General features: G+C 48.0%; 1 protein-coding gene across 6 annotated transcripts in view; it reads left to right on the top strand.

Annotated features, from left to right (window-relative positions):
* CD207 (CD207 molecule) overlaps window positions 1-21,648 on the top strand; it is a 68,367-nt gene that overhangs the window by 2,646 nt on the left and 44,073 nt on the right. For 5 of the 6 annotated variants that reach the window (XR_008417892.1, XR_008417891.1, XR_008417890.1 and 2 more), the window contains exon 2: window positions 18,960-19,103. The gene's annotated coding sequence lies outside the window, so the exon portion shown is untranslated. Of the gene's footprint in view, window positions 1-8,169; window positions 8,677-18,959; window positions 19,104-21,648 lie in introns of those variants that run through there. The other variant, XM_019441236.2, reaches the window with a different exon arrangement.

Raw genomic sequence — 21,648 nt, 5'->3', positions numbered from 1 at the left:
TTTATCCTTCGGGTCTAGCTCCTGAGTGTGCTGGGTGAGGATCGCTGGGTGCGCCAGTACCTGAGTATGGCCACGTGGCAGCGAGATACAGGGTTGGCCTTGCTGAGTGTGTGCGCACGCTCACATGTTGGGATGCCATTTGGCTCTGGGAGATCCTCCGGCCCCGGGGTAAGCTGGACACAGAGCTCCAGGGGTGCAGTCCGCCTGGCCAGAATTCACTAGGATCTGGGATTCCTCACCCCGCAGTGGGATCCGGGATTGGATGGCCTATGTGTCCTATATCCTATGTTTTCACTGCCAGTCTACACTCGCGGTCTCACAGTCATCTCAACCGGGGCAAGATCCCAGGGATCTGGAAAATCTCTGTGTCTCCCCTTTTTCATAAAGTGATTCAGGAACCTTAGCAGGGAGGCATGTGGGGGGGCGGGGGCAGGCGGGAAGGGAGTCCCAGCCGATAGGGGGCAAGGCTATGGCCTAAACTTGCTTTCTCAGTGGCTCTGTTGCTGCCAGGGCGCCAGTGTAGACAAACTCCAGGTGTTGATCTGGCCCTTTTTGGGTCCCATAGGGCCTTAGCAGCTCGTGCTAAGGTCCTTCCCTGCTATCAGTGTCTGTCCCGGCCTTTGCTGGTCCCAGGGAATTAGTGGGCTTCTGCTTTGCAGGATGAGCAGGTCTGGTCACAAGGAACCGCCGCATCCTGGGCTGGAGTCCCATGATGCTCTGCCGCAAGGAGTTCCCTGGCCACATGGTGGTCCTGGTCCTCCACTCAGCTATAGGAGTGGGGAGACCATCAGTCAGGAAAGAGCTCCACCAACCCACCTTTGCACAGATACTCCTTAGGACTAGGTCTCCAGAGGGTTTCCCCAAAATGGCCTGAGTTGGGGTAAGAGGCTGTCTTCTCTCAGGTGTTGCCTTGCTTAGCACCTTGCTTAACTGCTGTCTCCAATTCTTGCCACTCATTCCCCTGGTGTGGACTTAATTCAGTCTCCCTGGTGTGGAGGGAGGTTTCCCCTGGTGTGGAGATTCAGGGACTCTCCAGGCCCTTCCCATCCACCTTCACCAGGCCTTCTAGCAGCTCAGCAAATGAGACTGACTTCCTAAGCCTGAGTCCTTGTGAGAGCTAGGTCCCCAGCACCTAGGGGTAAATAGTTCTCCTACCCCCACCCTGCTGGGCAGCAGGTCCTCTAGGATCAGAAGTGTGCCACCCATCCTGGGCTCTAGGGGAGCCAACATGTGCATATGGCTGGGTGGGAGTTGGGGCCTAGGTTCCCCCACATGCTACCCATATCTCACAGTCAAGCCCTTTGGTCCTTCACTGACAGTGATCCTGCAGCTCTGGCTGGAGCCTTCAGTATCGCCTTCTGGTGCTCAGAACCTGAAATACTGGAGTTCCCATTCTGTGTCTGGTTATTCTCCCTTCTTCTGTATCCTTACAGTGCTCTGGCAAGCACGTCAGACCAGCCCTCCAGGCCTGGAGCCCTGGCCCCAGATCAGCCCTGCTCCTTCTGGTGCCTCTTCCCTCTGCTGAGGCTCATGGTAGAAGCCTGGGTTGAGCTTGCAGCCTTTGCAGGTGCCTTCCCCAGCTGGCTTCCTTCCTGTACTCCTCCTTGGCCTCTCTGTCTCTACCTCCCTACTCCCCTCTCTCAGCCCGTGCTTCTCCCCGGTCCTTTCCCTAAGGCCTAGAAACTCAGGAGGTCCGGGTTCCTCTGCCTTGCCTGATCCTTTTTTTTGTCTGGGTCTCCTGTCTTTCTTCTTTCTGGTTTTGGGGTCCCATATAAGGGTCCCTGGGAGATGCTGGGTGGCATTCTTCTGGCCCCCCACTATTACTGCTGGGATGGGTTTCTCCTGCAGCTAAAGGGAGTTAGGGGTTTGGGTGAACAGGGAAGGACACTCCTTGAAGATTCGGCTGGGGAGCACAAGACCAGGCTGGCAGAAAAAAAAAAAAATCCATGCATCACTTCCTCCCCTGACCCTACATGCACCCCTATGTGCCTGGGAGCCAGATCTCTGTACTGGCACTTCAGAGGGTACCTATTGTCCCCCTCTCTGGTAGGAAGGGATTGGCATTTTAAAAGGAGCCAGGGTGCTGTTGGAGTTTTTGTTTTGTTTTGTTTTTTACAATGAGCATTGTTATTTTTGTAAAAGACAGTACAATGTGTTCATTTCTAAGAAGAGTAATGGTGCTAAAACCCAAGCAGGGGTGCTCTAATGGTGAGACACCTGTTCCTGGGGTTGGTGGGAGAGGTGCTGGGGCAGAGTGAGGCTCCTCAGATCCCAGTGTTTAGGTCCCTCCTAGGTAGCTAACCACCTGCAGGCTCAGGAACTGCAAGTCAGTCACTGACTAATTTCAGGCAATACAAGATGCCCGAGGCCTGTCTTTGCGGGATGCCAGTGTTGCCCTCTGAGGATTCTGCAGGGAACAGGACGTTCTGGGCCCTAGGGGTGCCCACCATGAGGGCAGAGGTCAGCTCTTCGAGCAGAGCAGGGAACCCAAGTTAGCTGGGCTAGGGTGGGCTGGTACAGGGTGAGATGGGGGAGGCACCAGCTGCGGCACCACCTTTTGGCCTCTCAAGGCAACACTCCCCTGCTTTGTTTTGCCCCCTCTTCTTAGGCAAGGATCCCAGGCGGGCTTTCCGAGCTGTAGGGCTGTCAAGATCTGCCAGTGCCAAGTCTGGTACAATCTGCTGGTGCCTTTCTTGAGCCTGTGAGTCCTGAGGCCTATGGGGAGAGCTGCCCAGGGGAGGCTATGGGTCTAGTTTGTAAAGAGGGCCACACTGGGGTGACAGCTGCAAGCAGGGCAGGGCTGACAATATTTTCCAGGTACCAACCACCCAGTGGCTACCAGTAGGCAACTCCTGCCTTGCCTCTGGCTTTGGACCAGTGCCAGGAAGGCTTACAGGAGGGGGCAAAGGATTTCTCAACTTGCCATGTATTAAATCACCTGGGTAACTTAGAAAAAAATCAGCAGTGCTGGGCTGCAGACCAAATAGCTTCAGTTTAGGTCTAATGACTTCAAATCAGGTCCCCAGTGGGTTTCTGATAGTTAAGAGGCTTCCAGGTGAAGGAATTTTTGTATTGGACTAAGGGTAGGGGAAGAAGGCATTGCTGGATGAAAGCCAGGAGCTTTCACCCAGGTCTTGGGTGGTCAGTAGTGGTAATCCAGGGAATGAGATATGGTTATTTCAGCCAGGCTTTTGGGTGGGTGGGGGAGGAGCGAAGCCAGCAGAGGCCTGGAAGGTGGGAGCAGGTTGGCAGTGGGAGGATCAGAGAGGGTGAACAGGCCTGGTCAGGATACAACTGGACCCAACTCAAAGGTGTCCAACCTGATCTGAAAAGCTCCCTTCACCCACAGGACTCGGGATTCTCTTGAGGAGAGGAGATGGCTGGCGGGACAGGGCTGGAGGTAGAGTCAGCCGCTAGCGCAGGAATGGGTGCCCCCAGGTTCTAGGACAGGGACTTGGTGTGAAGGGTGGGGGGACTCCTAATTTGGTGACCTTCTCACCTGCTTTCCTCCAGACAGATTTCCCCCAAAGCTTTCTTGGCTTCCTGTTCCTCTTCCTGGTAGTGCCCTGTGAATCTTCTAACTTCCCTCTCTCTCCTTTGGTGATTTGCCACCGCATCCTTCTTCTGTCTCCTTTCTCCTTCTGGTTCTCCAGCCTTCCTCCCTTCCCTGCGCGGTCTTTCCCACCCAGCCCCTCAGCCTCCGTGGCTGTTTCCATCCTCTCTCCCTCTGACTCCCCTTGCTGGCTCCTACATTCCCCATTTCCCATCAGCCCTCTCCGCGCTGGGGCAGAAGCACCCTCTTTTATTTGTCTTTCTTAGGACATTACCATCCCATCCAGGTGCAGAGTTTAAACCAATGAAAAGACTTGAAAGAATCTTCTAAACATTTTCCTTCTTTCTTAACAAACAAAATTCACTCACCCCTACCGCAGTCTGATTTTATCTGGATCATTCTTTAAATCAATCAGCGTTTTATTTGTTTTCTGGCGAGAGATACAGGCCTAAGTGCCCCCAAAAGATGCTGCATTGTCATGAAATAGTCGTGACAACCCTTAGGGTGGGACTTGGTTGCTTCGTTGTGCAGAGGAGGAAACAGACCAAGGTCACAAACCTGGTCTGTGTGGCTTGACACCCAGGTGCCAGGTCCCAAGGTGCTACTAAGGCAAAAATCTCTTCCCCTTCCCTCCCACTTCACTCTGAGAACTGGGCTGCCCCCCCACACTCAGCGATGGATTCCACCAGCCTGGCACTACTTGGCGGTTCCTCGCACAGACACTGGGGTGGGGACTTTCAGATTGAGTGACGCGGTACCTTGGCACGTTCAAGGGGCAGCTGTGGCCTCTCCAGAAACCAAAAGAAACCTGGACTATGAGGATGCAGACTTTCAAAGAGCAGAACCTGAGTTTACCGTGGCTGGGTTCACTATGTGTTGTTTTGCTTTTGTTGTTTTGGTAACAGCTTTATTGAGCTATAACGTACATATCCTACAATTCACACACTGTACGATTCTAAAGTTTTTAGTATTTTCACCGACATACTAAAATATGTAGCCTATGTCCAGATGTACAGTGCAGCCATCAGCACAGTACATTTTAGGACATTTTCATCACCCCAAAAGGAAATCCGTACCCTTTAGCGATCACCCAACTTTCCACCCCAACCTCAGCCCCAAGCAACCTAACCAACCACTTTGTTTGTATAGATTTGCCTATTCTGGATTTTTCATATAAATGGAATCATACAATAAGTGGCCTTTGCACCTGGCTTCTTTCACTTAGCATAATATTTCAAGGTTCATTCATGTTATAGCATATATGAGTACTTTATTCCTTTCATGGCTGATTAACATTCCATTGTATGGGTTATACCACATTTGCTTATCCATTCACTATTAATAGACATTTGGGTGGTTTCTACCTTATCTGTGTGGGAGTGTGGGTGTACCCCTAGTTTGGGGTGCTCCACTCGCAGCTCAGAAGAGGTAGGAAGTTTTCTGGGGGCAGCTGGAGGAGCATGGTGAGGCTCAGGGATAGGGCACACACTGGCTATTTGTCCCCAGCTAATAGGTCACCTTCTAGAAGCCCCCTTTCCACTCCTGTCCAGTGAGGAGGAGACGGTTGGACTGGGAGGTTTGTAGGAATTAGAGGCTCTGTGGTAAAAATTCAGTGCCCTGATTCTTGGCTAGGTTGGGTTAGAATCCTGGTTCTACCACTACCTACTTGCTAATAGGTTGCTTAACCTCTCTGTGCCTCAGCATCCTCACCCATTAAATGGGGATAATGTTAGTACCAAACTCCCAGAGTTGTTTTGAGGAGTAGGTTAATCTGTGTGGAGCACTTTATCTAATACCCGGCCCTCAATGGGTGCTAGAGGGAGGTAAATTTAAGCTTTTATCATTTAGGGCTTAGAGCCAGAGCTCACAGGTAGCACTAGTTCATCCCCCTTTCCCTTCCACCTGGATGGATGAAAGAATGAAAAGGTTAGCCATGGCCCAAGGGACAGGGAAAGGTTGTCTGGCCTGGGGGTTGCGAATCCAGATTCCAGGCCCTCAACTCCAGCTGCCTAAGTGGAGTGGGGGTGGGGGTGCAGGAGAAATGCTTTTCACTGCCAAAGCCTCTGGATAGCTAATCAGCTGCTCTCATCCAACCTCGTGTTTCTTGAAAGCAAACACCGAGCTCCGTAAAGACAGTGGGCGGTGCAGCCGAGACTTGAACCCTGCTTTCAGTCATCCAATGGCCTGGACACTGCTGAGTTTTCCGTGTTTAAAATGCCACTCATGCTTCCACCCCCAAGCCAGATTTTCCCTTCCCTGTTGGGGAACCCCAGCCAGCCCATGGTCCTTCCCAAGGTGTAGGTCCATGGCTTGGGAGTGGAAGGAATGGCAACTCAAGCCCCAGAAGGATCTACTTCCCGCAGCCTGGGGACAGGGGGTTCCCCACAGGCAGTGTCCTGGCCTCCCACCTTTCCCAGGCATTTCCCCCCAGGCCTGGCCAGGAGAGAGCCGGAGCGGCTCCTTGGGCCGCCTTTGGGGAGTGGCCTGGAGGCCAGCAATGGTGGCTTTTATATCGTTTCATGCCTTTTGAATTTTGGGGTGTCGCAATTCAAATGAATCTAGTAAAATAATTTTTTAAATGTTGTTAGAATAAGTTTGAAGAGGCGTTTTGTTCTGATGCCTGCATCAAGGGCAGATGCTCATTTGTTCTTCCCCTGCTTTGTGCCTCAGAAAAGCTTGCCCACAGCGACTTACCCTGTAGACTTGGTTCCTTCTTCTCTTTGCTATGCTTGCTGTCACACTGCACATTCAGGGTCACCAACTACCCCAGTCCCAAGTCCCCAGTGCCAGGGAACTCGCTAGTCTTGAATCTTGTTGTCCTAAGAAAGGTCATTTGCCATCAGCATCACCCGAAGGTGGATTCCAGACTAAGCTGGGGAAAGGGAAGCCAGGAAGCATGATGTCTGGCACCCCTTCAGTGGTTACCTTGGCTCTGGGGACTCCCCTACTTCTCCACCCAAAGAAGCTTCCTTGCTCTCTGGGTCAGATTGGTCCAGATTGGAGCATCTTCTGCCCCTCCACTATGTGGCCAGGCACCTGCTGCCATGCAAACAGGGAGTTAACTGGGGATGATTGTGGGGGTGAGCCTGTAGGAAGGAATTCTCCATCTTCTGATCTTGAGAAAGGACTTCAGAAGTGGAAGGGCAAGAAGCTGTGTGGTAGCCTATGTTGGGTGACTGTTGTGCCTTTGTTGGAATGCTGGGAAGGCCCTGAGCACTAGCCAAGGTCCCCTCCAGATAGTCCCTTAGGGCGCCTATTCCATTACCCCCAAGATGTTGTCAAGAATTTATATCTACTGGGAACTATTCTCTGGGAGCTGCTGCACTCTTTGGAACATCCTTCTTCCAACAAATATTTATTGAGCTACTACTATATTCTGAATAGGATGCCAGGCACTAGGAGACACTTGTGAACCAAACAGACCTAAATCCCCACAGTCAGAGAGCCTACATTACTGGAGACAGCTAACATCTTCTTGGATAGTGAAACCCAAAATGGAGTCATGGCAGGGAACCTCTGAAGTTGATCCTGAGGTGCTACTCCACCTCTGATGGTTTGGAAGAGATACACAGACCACCTGGTGCCTAAGCACAGGTTTGTTTTGGTGGCTAGAAAATGGCCCCTGAAAATAACTTCCATTAAAGCGGTGCTTTCCTGCAGCCTCAGTGATTCTGTAATAAAGAAAAATCTAAGAAAGGAAACACATTTTTTCCTGTTCAGTTGGCTGGGAAAAAAAAAAAAAAAAAAAGCAAAACAAACATACAAACAAAAAACCCCCGGAACGTGCAGACCCATGCCTTAGGTGTGTGTTTTTTTGGGGGGTGGGGGTGGGGGGCTTTTGTTTGTAAGTGTGTTTGTTGAGCACTAATTTCACTAACTTAAAAAATTGTTTTTTGATGTTTTTTTTTTTTGAGACCGAGAAAGCATAAGCTGGGGAGGGGCAGAGAGAGAGGGAGACAGGAAGAGAAGCGGGCTCCACGCTGTCAACAGGGAGCCCGATTCGGGGGCTGGGACTCACCAGCGATATCAGGACCTGAGCTGAAGTCAGACGTTCAACTGACTGAGCCACCCAGCGCCCCAGTAATTTCATTAACTTTTAATTTAAATTTTAATTTTGTTTTAAAAAAGGGAAACATTCATCTGAGGGGGGAAAAAATTCTAACCAGCACAAAGGATTATAAAATGACAAGTAGGTGTCTTTCCAGATCCTCAGCCCCATCACAGAGGCCCCAATTTCTTGCCGCATGTCGGACATCCCCGCTCCCGTCTAAAAACAGGAATGAAGTCACCACTGTCCTCTGTTCTCCCGCCTGCCCTTTCCGCCGTCACCCTAGGCGCTTGCTACTTGGTAGCCCGACTCCGCTTACCCTTTCTGCGCCCTCCTTGCTTGCCAGCCTCGTGTGAAAGTGTCCGCTTCCCCAACAGCCTCGCCAACTTAGTATGTTACCTACAATTTTGATCTCTGTGGGTCTGATAGGTTTCTTAAAGAAACGAATTAAAGTGAGGGGAAACAAGAGAAAGAAAAAGGAAAGGAAAGAATGTTTGCAACTCGAGACTGCTAGTTTGGGTCCCAGGGCGTGTACGTGGGTTGCGGCGAGGCCGGGCGGTCTGAGCCCGTGCACCGGATAGCACCGCACGCGAAGGCCGCACCCTTCAAAGCCTGCAGAACGGTGAGAGGCGGCGGGGGTCAGTGGGAATTAGCGCGCCGGGCCCGGGCGAAGGATCGCTGCGGGGCGAGAGTTCGGACTGGATTAGCGGGTTCAAAAGCAGGTCAGGGAGAGCTAAAGGAGGCGACGGGGTCCGCGAGAGGTCAAGGTCCTTGGTAGCAGCGGGCCGCGCGAGGGGACAGCAGCAGGGGGATTGCGATCGCGGGGAGGCTGGACCGAGTTCCGAGCGCGTGGATGGGTTCGGCAGGCTCTGGAGCGAGGGCCGTCTGTTCTGGCGGCCGTGGCGTTGAGACACCTCCGCTTCTGGGCCTCAGCCACGCGAAAGGAGGGGACAGCGACGTGAGCCCCGAAACGAGTCCGAGGCAATTTCAATGGATAAAGAGAACAAGTGCCCGAGCTCCCGACGCGCGTGCGTGCGCCTGTGTGTCTGAGGAACAAGGCTTACCTACTTTTCTTGTAGGTTTGAATCCCATTCCCTTTTCTTTATTTATATATATGTTTTTGTTTTTGTTTTTTTTTTTTTCTTTCTGGCAAGGAACACCTCTTCGGCAAAAAATAATTCAACAGACTGCCCCGGACAGTGAGAAGGAATTTGTTTTGCCAAGGGCTTGTCCCTCTCGCTTCCCGAGGCAGACATCTGCGGCCTGCGCCGTGGGGCAATAGGGGAGCGTCACACCGTTGGTGTAAACATACTCACGACCCACCCTTCACACGTCTCGGAGTCCTGTACTTGTGTGGAGGGAGAGCTGGAAGCACAGCCCTTCCCCGAAAGAAGTGAGCGCTGGGGGAGTGTGTGTCACTCTGTGAGCCCCTGACCCGACGAATTTTAGGAGAACAAGAATGTATTGCTTGAGCTCGTTCTCCCCTCACCTCCCCCTGATACTCGTGGAGAACTTGGGAGTTCGGAGATATGCCAAGTGGGCTCGCCAGTCTGAAATCCTGGACTTGGTAGATGACCCCCAAGCCCCAATAAACGGACAGACGACGGATAGCGCTCAACGGCACTAAGTGGAGGTGGCCCCCACCCTGGTCGCCGTCTCTAGTGGCCTTGATGATGCTTGGTCGTTCCTTCCCCTGGGAGCTGCCTCTCGCCTTCCCTTCCCCGGGGGCGAGGCCGCCGCCTGGAGTGATGGAGGCGGGAGGCTCAGGCCGGCGACCAGGTCTTCGCGAAAGCCCGCCCCTTGGGATTGGGTCCTGCTGATTTTCCGCGGAGAACCCTCTTTAGAGTCTGCTCCTCTGGGGCAAATATTGCAAATGCTTGGGGAGACGGTGGTGGTGAAGGCAGTGCAGGAGGTAGTGGTGATGAGAGCGGTGTGTGCGTGTGCGTGTGTGTGTGTGTGTGTGTGTGTGTGTGTGTGTGTGTGTGTGTGGCGTTGGCAGAAAGGGAAAGAGAGGGAAGAAGGAGGCCGGGGAGAGGGGAACAGAAGCGGTGAAAGCAGGGTGCCAGGAGCCCGGGAGGGAAAGCCGGGTCAGGGGGAGGGGGCGGGAGAGTGGGAAGGGGCGGGGCCGGAAATGGGGAGGCCAAGCGCGACCCAAACAAAGCGCCGCAGGGTCTCCACCGAGAGTGATCTGCCTTTCCCGCAATTTCCCTGGATTCCCTCGATTCCCTCGCTTTGGTCAGCAGGGCGGCTGGTCTCGGTGGGGACGTGCAGGTTGCTAATGGGGAAGGTAGTCTAAAGGGATGGATCGCTGGAGAAATACACTCACTCAACCAACGAACGGGCAATCGGCTCCTCTCAGCCGGACCCGAGTCGCGGGTGCGGAGAAGATGGGTAGTGGGCGACCCTTCGCGGGTCCCTTTCGTACCGGTTCGTCCAGGTTCACTCGGTGGTCGTGGCTTTATTCTAAAAGACCCTGGGACTCCTGTTCCCAGCTCCCAGCCCCCACTGGCAGGTCTAGGTGCCAGAGTCCCTCCGTTAGAAATGCGGTCCTCTTGCTGAAAATAACTTGTCTCAGTTTTTAAATCGTATTGACAATATTGAGGCTCTTTTTAACGCCGCTTCCAGCCTTTGCACACTAGTCATACAGTCAGAACAATAATAGAATTGAAAGAAGGAAAAAAATCCTGGGGCCCAAACCTAAATTCACCACTTTCTCTTCTTAAAAAAAGACGAAAAATATAATCACTCAGACTTATTTTCGGTGCACACTTGAATTGCATCGTTTCAGTCATGGTGAACATGCAGTTTTGTATTCTGCAGTTTCCATTTGCCTCACCTAAATATTTGCCGTGTGCTATGATCCTCATACGTACTTTTCAACGGCCGAGAGATATTTTGTTAGTGTAATTTACTTTAGCTGTTCAATTGTTAAGTAGTCCGCCGTGTCCAGTTTTTCAGCATTAAAATGATGCTCAAACAAAAATCTTCAAATACATCGTTTGCTCCTTTGGGGAGCAAATTATTTGGGGAGGATTATTTCATTAGGATCCTTACTGGCTCAACAGGGTAGGGACATTTTCATTGCTCTTAATATCGCGCCAAACTGCCTTAAAGCATTTTCCCCACACCCTAAGCCTCTGCTGAAACGGGTCTCCGGAACAAGAGTTACCGCGCAAAGTGCTGAGCCCTCTAGGGAGAGGGAAGGTGAGACAATGGAAGCCTTGTGAAGGTGGGGGAAGGCGTGGGGTTGGTGGGGTGGAGTGGTGAGGTTGGGGTTAGGGGAGAGGAGGACGGAGGTTCCTTCCCCGGCTTGGAGAAAGGTAAGACCTTCCAGTGGAGGTGAGGACCCGACAGCCTCAGGCTGAAGTTTGTTAGGTAGACACTAAGGGAAGGACACAGGGACCTTCATGTGCTGGGTATCTGGAGAGCTTTGTGGGTTTGGAGGGGCACGCAGTGGCTTATACTTTGCGAAGTGTCCAGCGAGGGTGGCGAAATCGGGAACCGAAATTGGAAACCGACAATCTCCTCGTGGGGCATTCGGACGATTTTAAACTGTTGCTATATTAATAGAGGCGTAATTACGTAATCATTATTGTTTGAAGTTGTGTTTTGTTGAAAAGGAGGTTGCGTTCCCTTTAAAAAATACCAATTGTCCTTTAAGAAACAATTCCTTACCTTAGCTACAGTAGTGCACGTATCTTAAAAGCAATACATATTTTATTATTTTCCATAATGAGAATATATTCATGCGTTTTGTGGTTAAAAATTATAAGTTAACACAGACTCACTGTAAAATAATCAGGCTGAGATGTATAGAAGTTCTTCTCTTAATCCTCCCTTCGTAAGTAGCACAGCTGATAGTTACAGCGTTGCATGTGCTATGTGTTTTTCAACAACGGATTACACTATTCCTGCTACTCTGCAAATTGCCATTGGAAAACAGATTTAACAAGAGGCCACCACATTCTTACATATCAGTGGATGTCGCTCTATCTCAGTTTTGATAGCTGTCTAGATAGCATTATATGGATGTTTCATTTTTTCTCTATTTCATAAATTACATAAATAATATGTGAATAAATTTTATATCACAGAACAACTCAGACAATACCAAACATAAAAATAAAACACGAAACAGTGTGTTTGTCTGGTTTCCCCTCTTCATGCCTGCCTCCACTCTTATCCCACCTGATGCCTCAGAAGTTTGAGGTCAGAAATTTGGCTTTTGTTCCTCTAGACAACAACTCCAGTCTTTAAAAGAATCGCTTTATTTGTTCTCTTTAGCCTGCACGCTCGCTCCCATTCCCGCCCCCCTCAGTAAGGAACCACTGAGTTGTGCTTAGTGTGTATGTCTGTGTTATGCTTTCTCACAAAATATGCATTGTTTTGTGTGTGTGCTTTTCACTCATGCACATTGGGTTTTATATTTCATTTTGTTTTTTAAACGTTACTTTAAAAAGTGTAGTTTTAAAGAATTTTAAATTTATGGAAAAGTTACAAGAACAGTACAGAGAACTTCAGTAAACCTGTTTCTGAGCTGCATTTGCTTTATCGTTCTCTTTCTCTATGTATTTATTAAATTATGGTTATTGAAGCACTTGAGAATAAGTGGCAGACATCATGCCCAGAGAAAGAAGTCCTTTACTTACATGACCACAGTGCAATGACCAAAATCAGGACATTTAACAACATTGGTAACAGTGCTGTTATATAATCTTCAGATTGTATTCAAAATTTGCCAATTGTGCCAATAAGATCCTTTATCATTTTTTTTCTAGTCTAGGATCTAACCCAGTATAACTCATTGTATTTAGTTTTCCACTTCCTGTTAGTCTCCATTAGCTGGAAACAGTTCATCAACTTTTCTTTGCTTTTTTGAAACATAGACATTTCTTGAAGAATATGAGCCAGTTGTTTTATATGTATTATGCTTTCTTGCTTTATTTTAAGCAATCTGAAACTTATAGAAAAATTGTCAGGTATAAAGAACTCACCCTGCCCCGGACCCAAGTGAGCATAAATTGCTGACCTATGCTTTCTTTTCTGTTTCCAACAAGTAAGGACATTCTCCCTCATAGTCATGATACAGTCGTCAAAATAATAAAGTGAACATTTTCGCCATGGACTACTCAGACCTCATTAAGGTTTGCCAGTTGTCCTGACAACGTCTCTATAGCAAAAAGATCCAGGCAAGATTAGGTGCTTTATTTAGTTGTCATTGTCTCCTTATTCTTCAAGCTGTAAGTTTCAGTCTTTTCTTGACTTCCATGGCCAGTTATTACATATAATGTCCGTCAGCAGGGGTTTGTTTGATATTTCCTCATGATTCAATTCAGATTATGCATCTTTGGCAGGAACACCACTGAAATGGTGCTGAATTCTTTCATTGTATCCTATCAGAAGGGGCATGATTTTCATTTATCCCATTAGTGGCGATGTCACCTTTGATCATTTGAGGAGATGGTGTCTGCTAAGCTTCTTTCTGTAAAATTAGTATTTTTTACCTTTGTAATTAATAAATGTTTTTCAGGGAGGAATTTGAGACTACATATATCTCCTGCTCCTCATCAAATTTTCTATGCATTGTTTATATCAATAAGTACAACGGGTTCCTATTTTATTCAATGGGTTATAACTTGTTACTATAATTATTTACGTAATTTGCAAATTGTCCCACAGGTAGTCAGTGGGAGTCCCTTCAGCTGGCTTCTGAGTCCCCATTTTTTTTTTGTGACAGCTTTGTTGAGATATAATTCACATACATACAACTCACCTATTTAATGTGTACAATTCAGTGGTCTTTAGTATACTCACAGGGCTCTTCAACCATCCCCACAATCAATTTTAGGACATTTTCATCACTCCAACCAGAAACTTTAACTATTCTACTCTCAATCTTCTCATGCTGCCAGGTCCCAGGCAATTATTAGTCTACTTCCTGTCTCTTATAGCTTTGCCTTTCCTGGACATTTCATACAAATGGAAGTGTACACTATGCGGTCTTTTGTGACTGACTTTTTTCATTTAGCATGAGGCTTTTAAGATTCATCCACCTTATAGCATGCACTTTATTCCTTATTAATGCCAAAGAATGTCCCATTGCATGGACATACCATATTTTGTTTATTCACTTATCAGTGGTTGGACATTTGGGTTGTTTAAACATTTAATTTAATGTTTATTTATTTTTTATTTTGAGAGAGACAGAGAGACAGAGAGAGACAGAGCACCAGCAGGGGGAGGGGCAGGGAGCGAGGGAAACACAGAATCCAAAGCAGGCTCCAGTCTCTCAGCTGTCAGCACAGAGCACAGAGCCCAGAATGGGGCTTGAACCCACGAACCATGAGATCATGACCTTTGCCCATTTTTAATTGGGTCACTTGTCTTTATATTGTTGAGTTGTAAGAGTTGTTTGCATATTCTAGATACAAGTCCTTTATCAGATATATGCTTTGCAAATCTATTCTCCCATTCTGTGTGTCGTCTTGTCACTTTCCTGATAGTGTTCTTTGAAGCACAAAAGTGTTTACTTTTCATAAGTCATTATCTATTTTTTTGGTTGCTTATGGTATTTGGTTGCTTTTGGTATTGTATCTAAGAAACCACTGCCAAGTCAAAGGTTGTGAAGATTTAGCCCTATACTGTCTTCTAAGAGGTTTATAATTTTAGCTTTTACATTTAGATCTTTGATTCATTTTGAATTAATTTTTTTAAATTTTTTAAAATGTTTTTTTATTTATTTTTGAGACAGAGAGACACAGAGCATGAGCAGGGGAGGGGCAGAGAGAGGGGGAGACACAGAATCTGAAGCAGGCTCCAGGCTCTGAGCCGTCAGCACAGAGCCTGACGCGGGACTCGAACTCATGGAGTGTGAGATCATGACCTGAGCTGAAGTCGGACGCTCAACCGACTGAGCCACCCAGGCACCCCGAATTAATTTTTGTATATGGTGTAAGGGAAGGGTCCAACTTCAGTATTTTGCTTGTGGACATCTAGTTACTCCAGCACCATTTGTTGGAAAGACCTTTGTTATTTCTCCATTGAATTGTCTTGGCACCCTTGTCAAAAATTCCTGTTTCCTTTTGACATGTCCTTATCATTTGAGCATTTCGTGACTTTCTGGCATAAGATGCTTCAATTTCCCATTGTACTTTTCCATGTGCTAACTCTTGAATCAACCATTTTGCCCCCTAAGGTATTCTGGTCCTTTTAGTGGATAATGTTATTTAGAAGCCAAGATCTGGGTTCTAGCTATGGCCATTGCTACTAGGGGTCGCAGCTACAAGACTCTCTTAGTAGACAGAGCCAGGGAATATGAACATATTCATATGAATATGTATATAACACATTTACACTTACATTTATTGAGACCCATAAGTTCATACCAAGAACTCCAATTACAATGCAATATCACAGGGCTCTTTTTAGTTTTCTGTATTCATGATTGCCTTCTCTGACAGGGAGAAACCTGGCTCCTATAATCCTCAGAAGGTTTATGTGATCAATCCCCTGATGTGTAACCAGTTTTATGTTGCTGTCTTGCTTTTCCCCCACCTTTGGCCCAAATGTGGGGCCCCTTCTCACCCTGTCAGGGCTTGGACATCTAGTATTGAACCACGGTAAACATCTTTCTGCTTAAATTCCAACACCCATGCTGGGTCACTGTGGCACTCACTACATTATTTTTGTAAAGATACATCCCTGTTACTTTGTGCATATCAATCTGTTGCTTCAGATTCCATGGTATGTGACTGCCTTGTTTTACTTGTCTGTTCTTCCAGGGAAAGATACCCAGGTGGCTTCAACTCCCCTACTACCTCAAGTAATGCCACAATGAACTTCCGCATACAGGTTTCTATAAGCACCTGTGGGAAATACTTTTGGGATCTATACCCAGGAGTGGAATTTCTGGGTCACATAGTATGAAATGTCTAACTTGCTGAAACACTGCTGGTTTGCTGTCCAGAATGGCTGCTCCAGAATTGAACTTGGTGTGTTCCACTCACTGAGTGCCAGTCTGCAAAGCATAAAGGAAGATTTTATTTTTTTAATGCTCACATCTCTGATTATCAGTGATCTTAAGCATTTCCCCAAGTGCTTGTTGGCCTTTTGGCTTTCCTAGGTCTGTTCCTATGCATTTAGTTAGATGTTTGCCCTCTAGTTCCTAACATCCTAAATGGATATGACTATTCATATTGTCCTCCAATTTTCCTCCCTCACTTAAACATCTTGAAAATCCTTTTATTAGCTGCATGGAAGTCCACAGTATGGGTCACCCATAAAGTATTATGCCATTTCCCTATTAATGGGCATTTGGGCTCTTTGAGGGGTTTGGTACCACAACGAATGCTCCCATAACCATCTTTGAACACACAACTTTGCACTTGTGGTAGAATTTCGTTTTTAGAAAATGTTTATTTATTCTTGAGAGAGAGCGAGAGCGAGCAAGCGAGAGAGACAGAGAGAGAGAGAGAGAGAGAGAGAGAACAAGTGGGAGAGATGCAGAGAGAGAGGGAGACACAGAATCTGAAGCAGGTTCGAGGCTCCGAGCTGTCACCGGAGCCCAACGTGGGACTCAAACCCATAAACCGCTAGATAATAACCTGAGGTGAAATTGGACCCTCAACTTCACCCAGGTGCCCCTGTGGCAGAATTTCTTTAGGTAAAGTCATAGAAGTGGTATCTTTAATTTAGAATGCACATTTGAGGACACATAACAGGGTCCTCAAGTCGGTAGTGAGGACCAGGGACTCAGTCAGAGATAAGAGTTTGGGAAGAAAGAAGGCATCATTGACAGGTGCTCCTGGTTTTAGATATATACAAAGAGCATTGCAGGTGTAGTTAGGCAGCGAGGACTGTCCCCGGGAGACAGAGCTGAGCACAGAGGAGTAGTCAGCCATCTTGGTTAGGATATGCTAGACAGTGGGGCAGGAGGCCACAGCTTTTTGAAGCTACCCTATAGACTCCATCAGTTTCAGAGTCAGGCTTTGGAGGGAGACACAGGGAGTTGTGGGTCTCCTGATGGGAGTAAGAAGCATTATGTTCTCATAAGAACAGTCACTGCCTCTACCATGGTCCTGGAGTATAGGAGCAGACAAGTGGACATCTACCTGATCACAGACTTATTCACAGTCTGAGTTTCTACTCTCCATGGGGACTAGCAGGATGTAGTTTTCTTTCATGTAGTTTGGGCATGTTGTGGCCCAGATGGGAAGTGGGGAATGGAAACCAACCTGAGCTTATTTTCACAAGGGTGCTGCATGGGTTATACAGGTGGACTTAACTTTGGGTCACAAGGAAGAAAACAGCCCAGGGCTCCCTGGCCTCAGGCCCCCCAAGGAAACTGTCCAGTGGAGGGTCCCCAGGACCTCTCTCTCACCAGCCATCTCTTCCAGAATAGGACATGTTTTCCTTCCCAGCAGTCCCTCAAGGAGGGCAGCCCAGACTCTCTGGGGGAGATTCTACTCCTTATCTCTTTGGGCTGAGCCTGAGTGGGGCTGTGCAGTGAACAGAAGAGAAGAATTTTCACAGGCTACAGGTTGGGGTAAGGGCTGAGCTTCCAGCTGTTTTCTGGGGAGAGAGTTGAGGAGGGCTAATTATATATACCAACTTCGGACAGTTGAGGCAGGAACTAGAAAGAGGTGGTGTTCCCTCATCTTCCTTTCTGATCTACGGCCCCAGTGACAGACATAGCACAGACAGAGTCAGACAGAGCCAGAGATATAAGTGGGTAGAGACCCAGGCTCAGGCAAAGCTCTCTCAGGTGGACTAAACACCCAAGATGCGCTAGATGGACCACTGGGGGCTTGAGGAGGGAACAGCCCATCCTTCCACATGGCAGGAAGGTCAGGCTGCTGGGATAGAGCAAAGCCTTTCGGCTCCATGGGGCTGGAGTCTGAGGGTCTGATTTGGAGGGATGTTTGAGCAGGGGCTCTGTAGGTGCCTGTGTGGAGCCCTCACAATTTCATCCCAACTCAGTTCCTTGGCTTCTCCCTGGCTCCTTGGGCAGTTATTTATTTTTATTTTTATTTTTTATAGGGGCTGGTGCTGTGCACTGGTAATACCATGATGACTGACTCACATTATCTGTCCAGGGGAGCTCACAGCATCAGCTTCTATGGGGGGGGGGGGGGGGATACCAGGGGAGGAGGGAGATGCACAGACAATAGTGATGTAATAAGAAAAGTGCTGATAAGGATTAACATTTATTAAGCACTTGCTTGTGTGCTTGTGAGCTCCATAATGAACCAATGAGGTAGGGTCTACTACCCCATTTAATAGATAGGAAAGCCAAGGCTCAGTCAGGCTCGATAACTTGCCCCAAATAACACAGTAAACGGTGAGGCTGAAAGTCTTTCAGTCTCCGGCCAAAACCTGAGACTCCACTACTGCACCACACACATGGTGGGGTGAGCATGTAAGTATTAAGTCCGGGGTATCAGGGACGACTTGGGGCGCACCAGGCATGCTCTCTACTGCCACGTCCTATCTTTCCGCTAATTTTACCTGGAGGCTGGCCGCTTCTCTTCTCTTCCCGAGCCCCCCAGTCCGGTGCCAGCCCACCCGCCAGCGGCGAAGTCATTAGCTCCCCGGCCGCAAGCAGGGAGGCGTCCTCGTGTCGCCCCCTGCTGGTTGCGAGCTTAAGCGACGATGGGGCTTCTTCTCGTTCCGCCCACTCTGCGCATGCGCCCTGGGTGACGGGCGCCCGCCCTCTTGATTCTACGATCCTGCCCGTGCAGGTCCAGGATAGGGGTGGAGGTCCGGAGTGGGGGGGACAAGGCCCGAGACGCTAGTCGCGGGTGTCATTTCTCTGGTTTACCTGTCTGTTCCGGGTGCTGGAGTCTGCTCTCCCTAACCCCGGTCCCTCTGCACCCCTCTGGGGTAGGAATGGGGCGGGACCGTGGGCCCCCTTAAGACCAGACCCGGAGCCCAGAGAGCTGTGGTCGGGGCCACAGAGGCGTCCTGTATTGGTTTCTGAAGTCCTTCCTGAGTTTTGACGGTACCAGGATGATGAATACCCCCACATTGCGGTAGTGAACAATGGCAGCCCCCACCCCAGGCTGCTCTGTGGCCTGACGTCACCGCCCTCCTCCCCTCAGTGTCTCCATTTTCGGTGTCCGGTAGGGGGAACAGACATAGGAGCAACTAACACAGAGTGACAATACGAGAATAACTGCAGTGTAAAGCACAAGCCTGGTACCGTGAAGGTCAGAGGTCACCAAAAGTTTGCACCTGCACAAGCATTGTAGACCCTAAAAGCCCACCAGGTGGAACCTTCTTGTGCAAAAGGGCCCTGGGAAGAGAGATTGGGGAAGGGGAGCAGTTCTGATGTGTGCATTCGTGTCTGCTTTGTTCCAGGTCACACTTGTCTCTTTCCTGAGCTTCCCGTCTTACATCTTGACAGGTGGCAGGAGATTAGATCCTTTCAGACCACGGGGTGACAGTTCTTTACTGTGTCTGCCAACTTAAGCAAGAGGACAATCGTTAGCTTTAACCAAACAGGTAAAAACATGACAACAAGAATACCAAATATGTTGGGGAAAGTGGGTCCCCCTAAAGATTAAGAGAACAGGCCGTTCCTAGCCTCCTCTTCTGTCCTGTGGAAGGGACTTCCCTGACTGAGGACTGTTTTCCAGGAAAACAGTCACAGAAGAGAGTCAGAGGCTGTTGCTCTCATGTCTAAATCTGGCCACCTTGGATTGTTGGTTTCTGTGGCTCAGTTTTGTCGTATATGTAAAGTTGGAGGAAATGGCCTATGGCCATTAATTCATCCACCTGTCTAAATGTGGGATCCTGGTGCTCCTCAGGCCACTGGCCTAGGATGTGGTGGACCCCTGTTCAGGACAATGGCTACTAGGGGACATTCATAAGGGCAAGTGTGTGGCTTATGTGTGAATTAGAATTGTCTAAAAATGAGCCTGGGAGGATGCCACTGCGAATCTGGTGTTTGGATACTGGACCCATTTCAACAAAGTAGCATTCCTCAAGGCCAAATGAATGAGCAGGGGAGATATGATAGGTACACAAATAATGAAATTGTGTTATAGAAAGTAATCAGGACATAAAGATGGTTGTCCCCAACATGGGCTGAGAGTTCAGAGGAGAGAATATCTTCTTGCTGTGGTGTTCAGAGAGGGCTTAATGAAGGAAGTGGCATTTTGTTTTTTTTTAATTTTTTAACTTTTATTTATTTTTGAGAGAGAGACAGAGCATGAACGGGGGGAGGATCAGAGAGAGAGGGAGACTCTCTGGTTTACCTGTCAACAATGGTTGACAATGGTTCCTTATCAGTATGTGAAGAGCTTCTTTGAGGTCACTAGCTCAACACTGGAAGAAAAAAAAAAAAAAAACAAAAACAAAAACAAAAAAAACCCAAAACACTGGAAGCAATTCCACTGAAGCGGAGAATAGGAGCCTGTGATTTTTGAGGTGTACCTGGAACGATTCCCCCAAACCCTGGCATTAAAAAGCCGCAAAGAGGTGGAGGTTTCAGTTTAATTTGAGGCAGATTTCAGTTTAATCCGAAGCAGGCTCCAGGCTCTGAGCTGTCGGCACAGAGCCTGACACGGGGCTCGAACTCACGGACTGTGAGATCATGACCTGAGCCGAAATCGGACGCTTAACTGACTGAGCCACCCAGGCGCCCTGGAAGTGGCGTTTTTTGATGGCTTGTGAAAATGGGGAGGATTCCAATAGGCTGACATGGGTAGTGTTGTACCCACCTAGACATTAGAGTCACATGCTGGGAGAGAACCCTGGAACCTGGAGGTAATTCGTGTGTGTATTTGAGATATTTATTAACTTAAAAATATGTTTTAAAATAAAATAACACACAAAGGTGTTAACAGCTTAAATTCCCTACTGCCATCCCTCATCACTCAGATACCCTCCACAGAGGCATTCAGTAGTTTTAGTTTCTTGTGTAACCTTCCGGGGATATTCTGTACGTATACCAGTAAAAGCACACACACCCACAAAAGCCACCTTCTCTACACAAACGGCGTTATATTGCACTGGTCTCTACCCTGCTTGTTCACTTATATTTTGACAATGGTTCCTTATCAGTATGTGAAGAGCTTCTTTGAGCTCACTAGCTCAACACTGGAAGCAATTCCACTGAAGCAGAGAATAGGAGCCTGTGATTTTTGAGGTGTACCTGGAACGATTCCCCCAAACCCTGGCATTAAAAAGCCGCAAAGAGGTGGAGGTTTCAGTTTAATTTGAGGCAGAATAGTATTTTAATTTTTATTTGCCCTGTGCCTACTCCATTGCTTTGGGAAAACCATCATGTCCTTCCTTAATATGTGCAAATGGCCCATTAAGCTTGGATAGGTATCCATGGGGTACTATTAGAGTAGAAAACAGGCCTTGCTGGGGTAGTTGGGAAAATCAGTGGGAACTGACTGGCCTTGTGCATTTATTCTCTACTTTTCCTCCTCTACACTCCCAGGGCTGGTGGGTCATAACCTAGGAGAACCACCACCACCCAGTGCTGCTTCTCCATGGGGTCTGAAATTGAAGTCTTGACTTCAGAAGTTGCCTAGTGGGGTGATAGCACACAGGTGTGATTACTCATGGCTCTAGTGCTCATCTTAGGCTCATCTTCTCCCTTCTTTTTTGTGCTCATAGGGCTGACAAGGACTAGGGTTTGAACTTCAGTTCTTTCCCTAAACTCACTACCAGACAGAGTGGTTGGAACTTCGTGGGGAATATGATTTCATAAGCCAAAATAACTAGACACCTGGGGAGAACAAGTATCTCAAAAGATAACAATACGAGACAATAACAAATAACAAGTGAGACAATATGTATCTTTTGAGATATTAGAATAGATGGGCCAGTAATTTAAAATAAGCACAATACATATATGTAAGGAGATGGGGAAGTTATTAATAATATCATATAAAACAAGGAATTATAAAAAAGCAGGGAGAAACATTAAATGTGAGCAATAGTCAAAATAAAGAACACAATAGATGGGGTAAATTATAATGGAGGAGGCACAATTAATCAACAGTGAGTTGGAAGATCAAATTAGAGAAGTCTC

The sequence above is a fragment of the Panthera pardus genome, unplaced genomic scaffold (assembly GCF_024362965.1).
Source record: "Panthera pardus isolate Hobbes unplaced genomic scaffold, ASM2436296v1 HiC_scaffold_25, whole genome shotgun sequence".
Taxonomy (NCBI): Eukaryota; Metazoa; Chordata; class Mammalia; order Carnivora; family Felidae; genus Panthera; species Panthera pardus.
The sequence above is the reverse complement of the archived record's forward strand: the minus strand, read 5'-3'. Positions and strand labels throughout refer to the sequence as shown.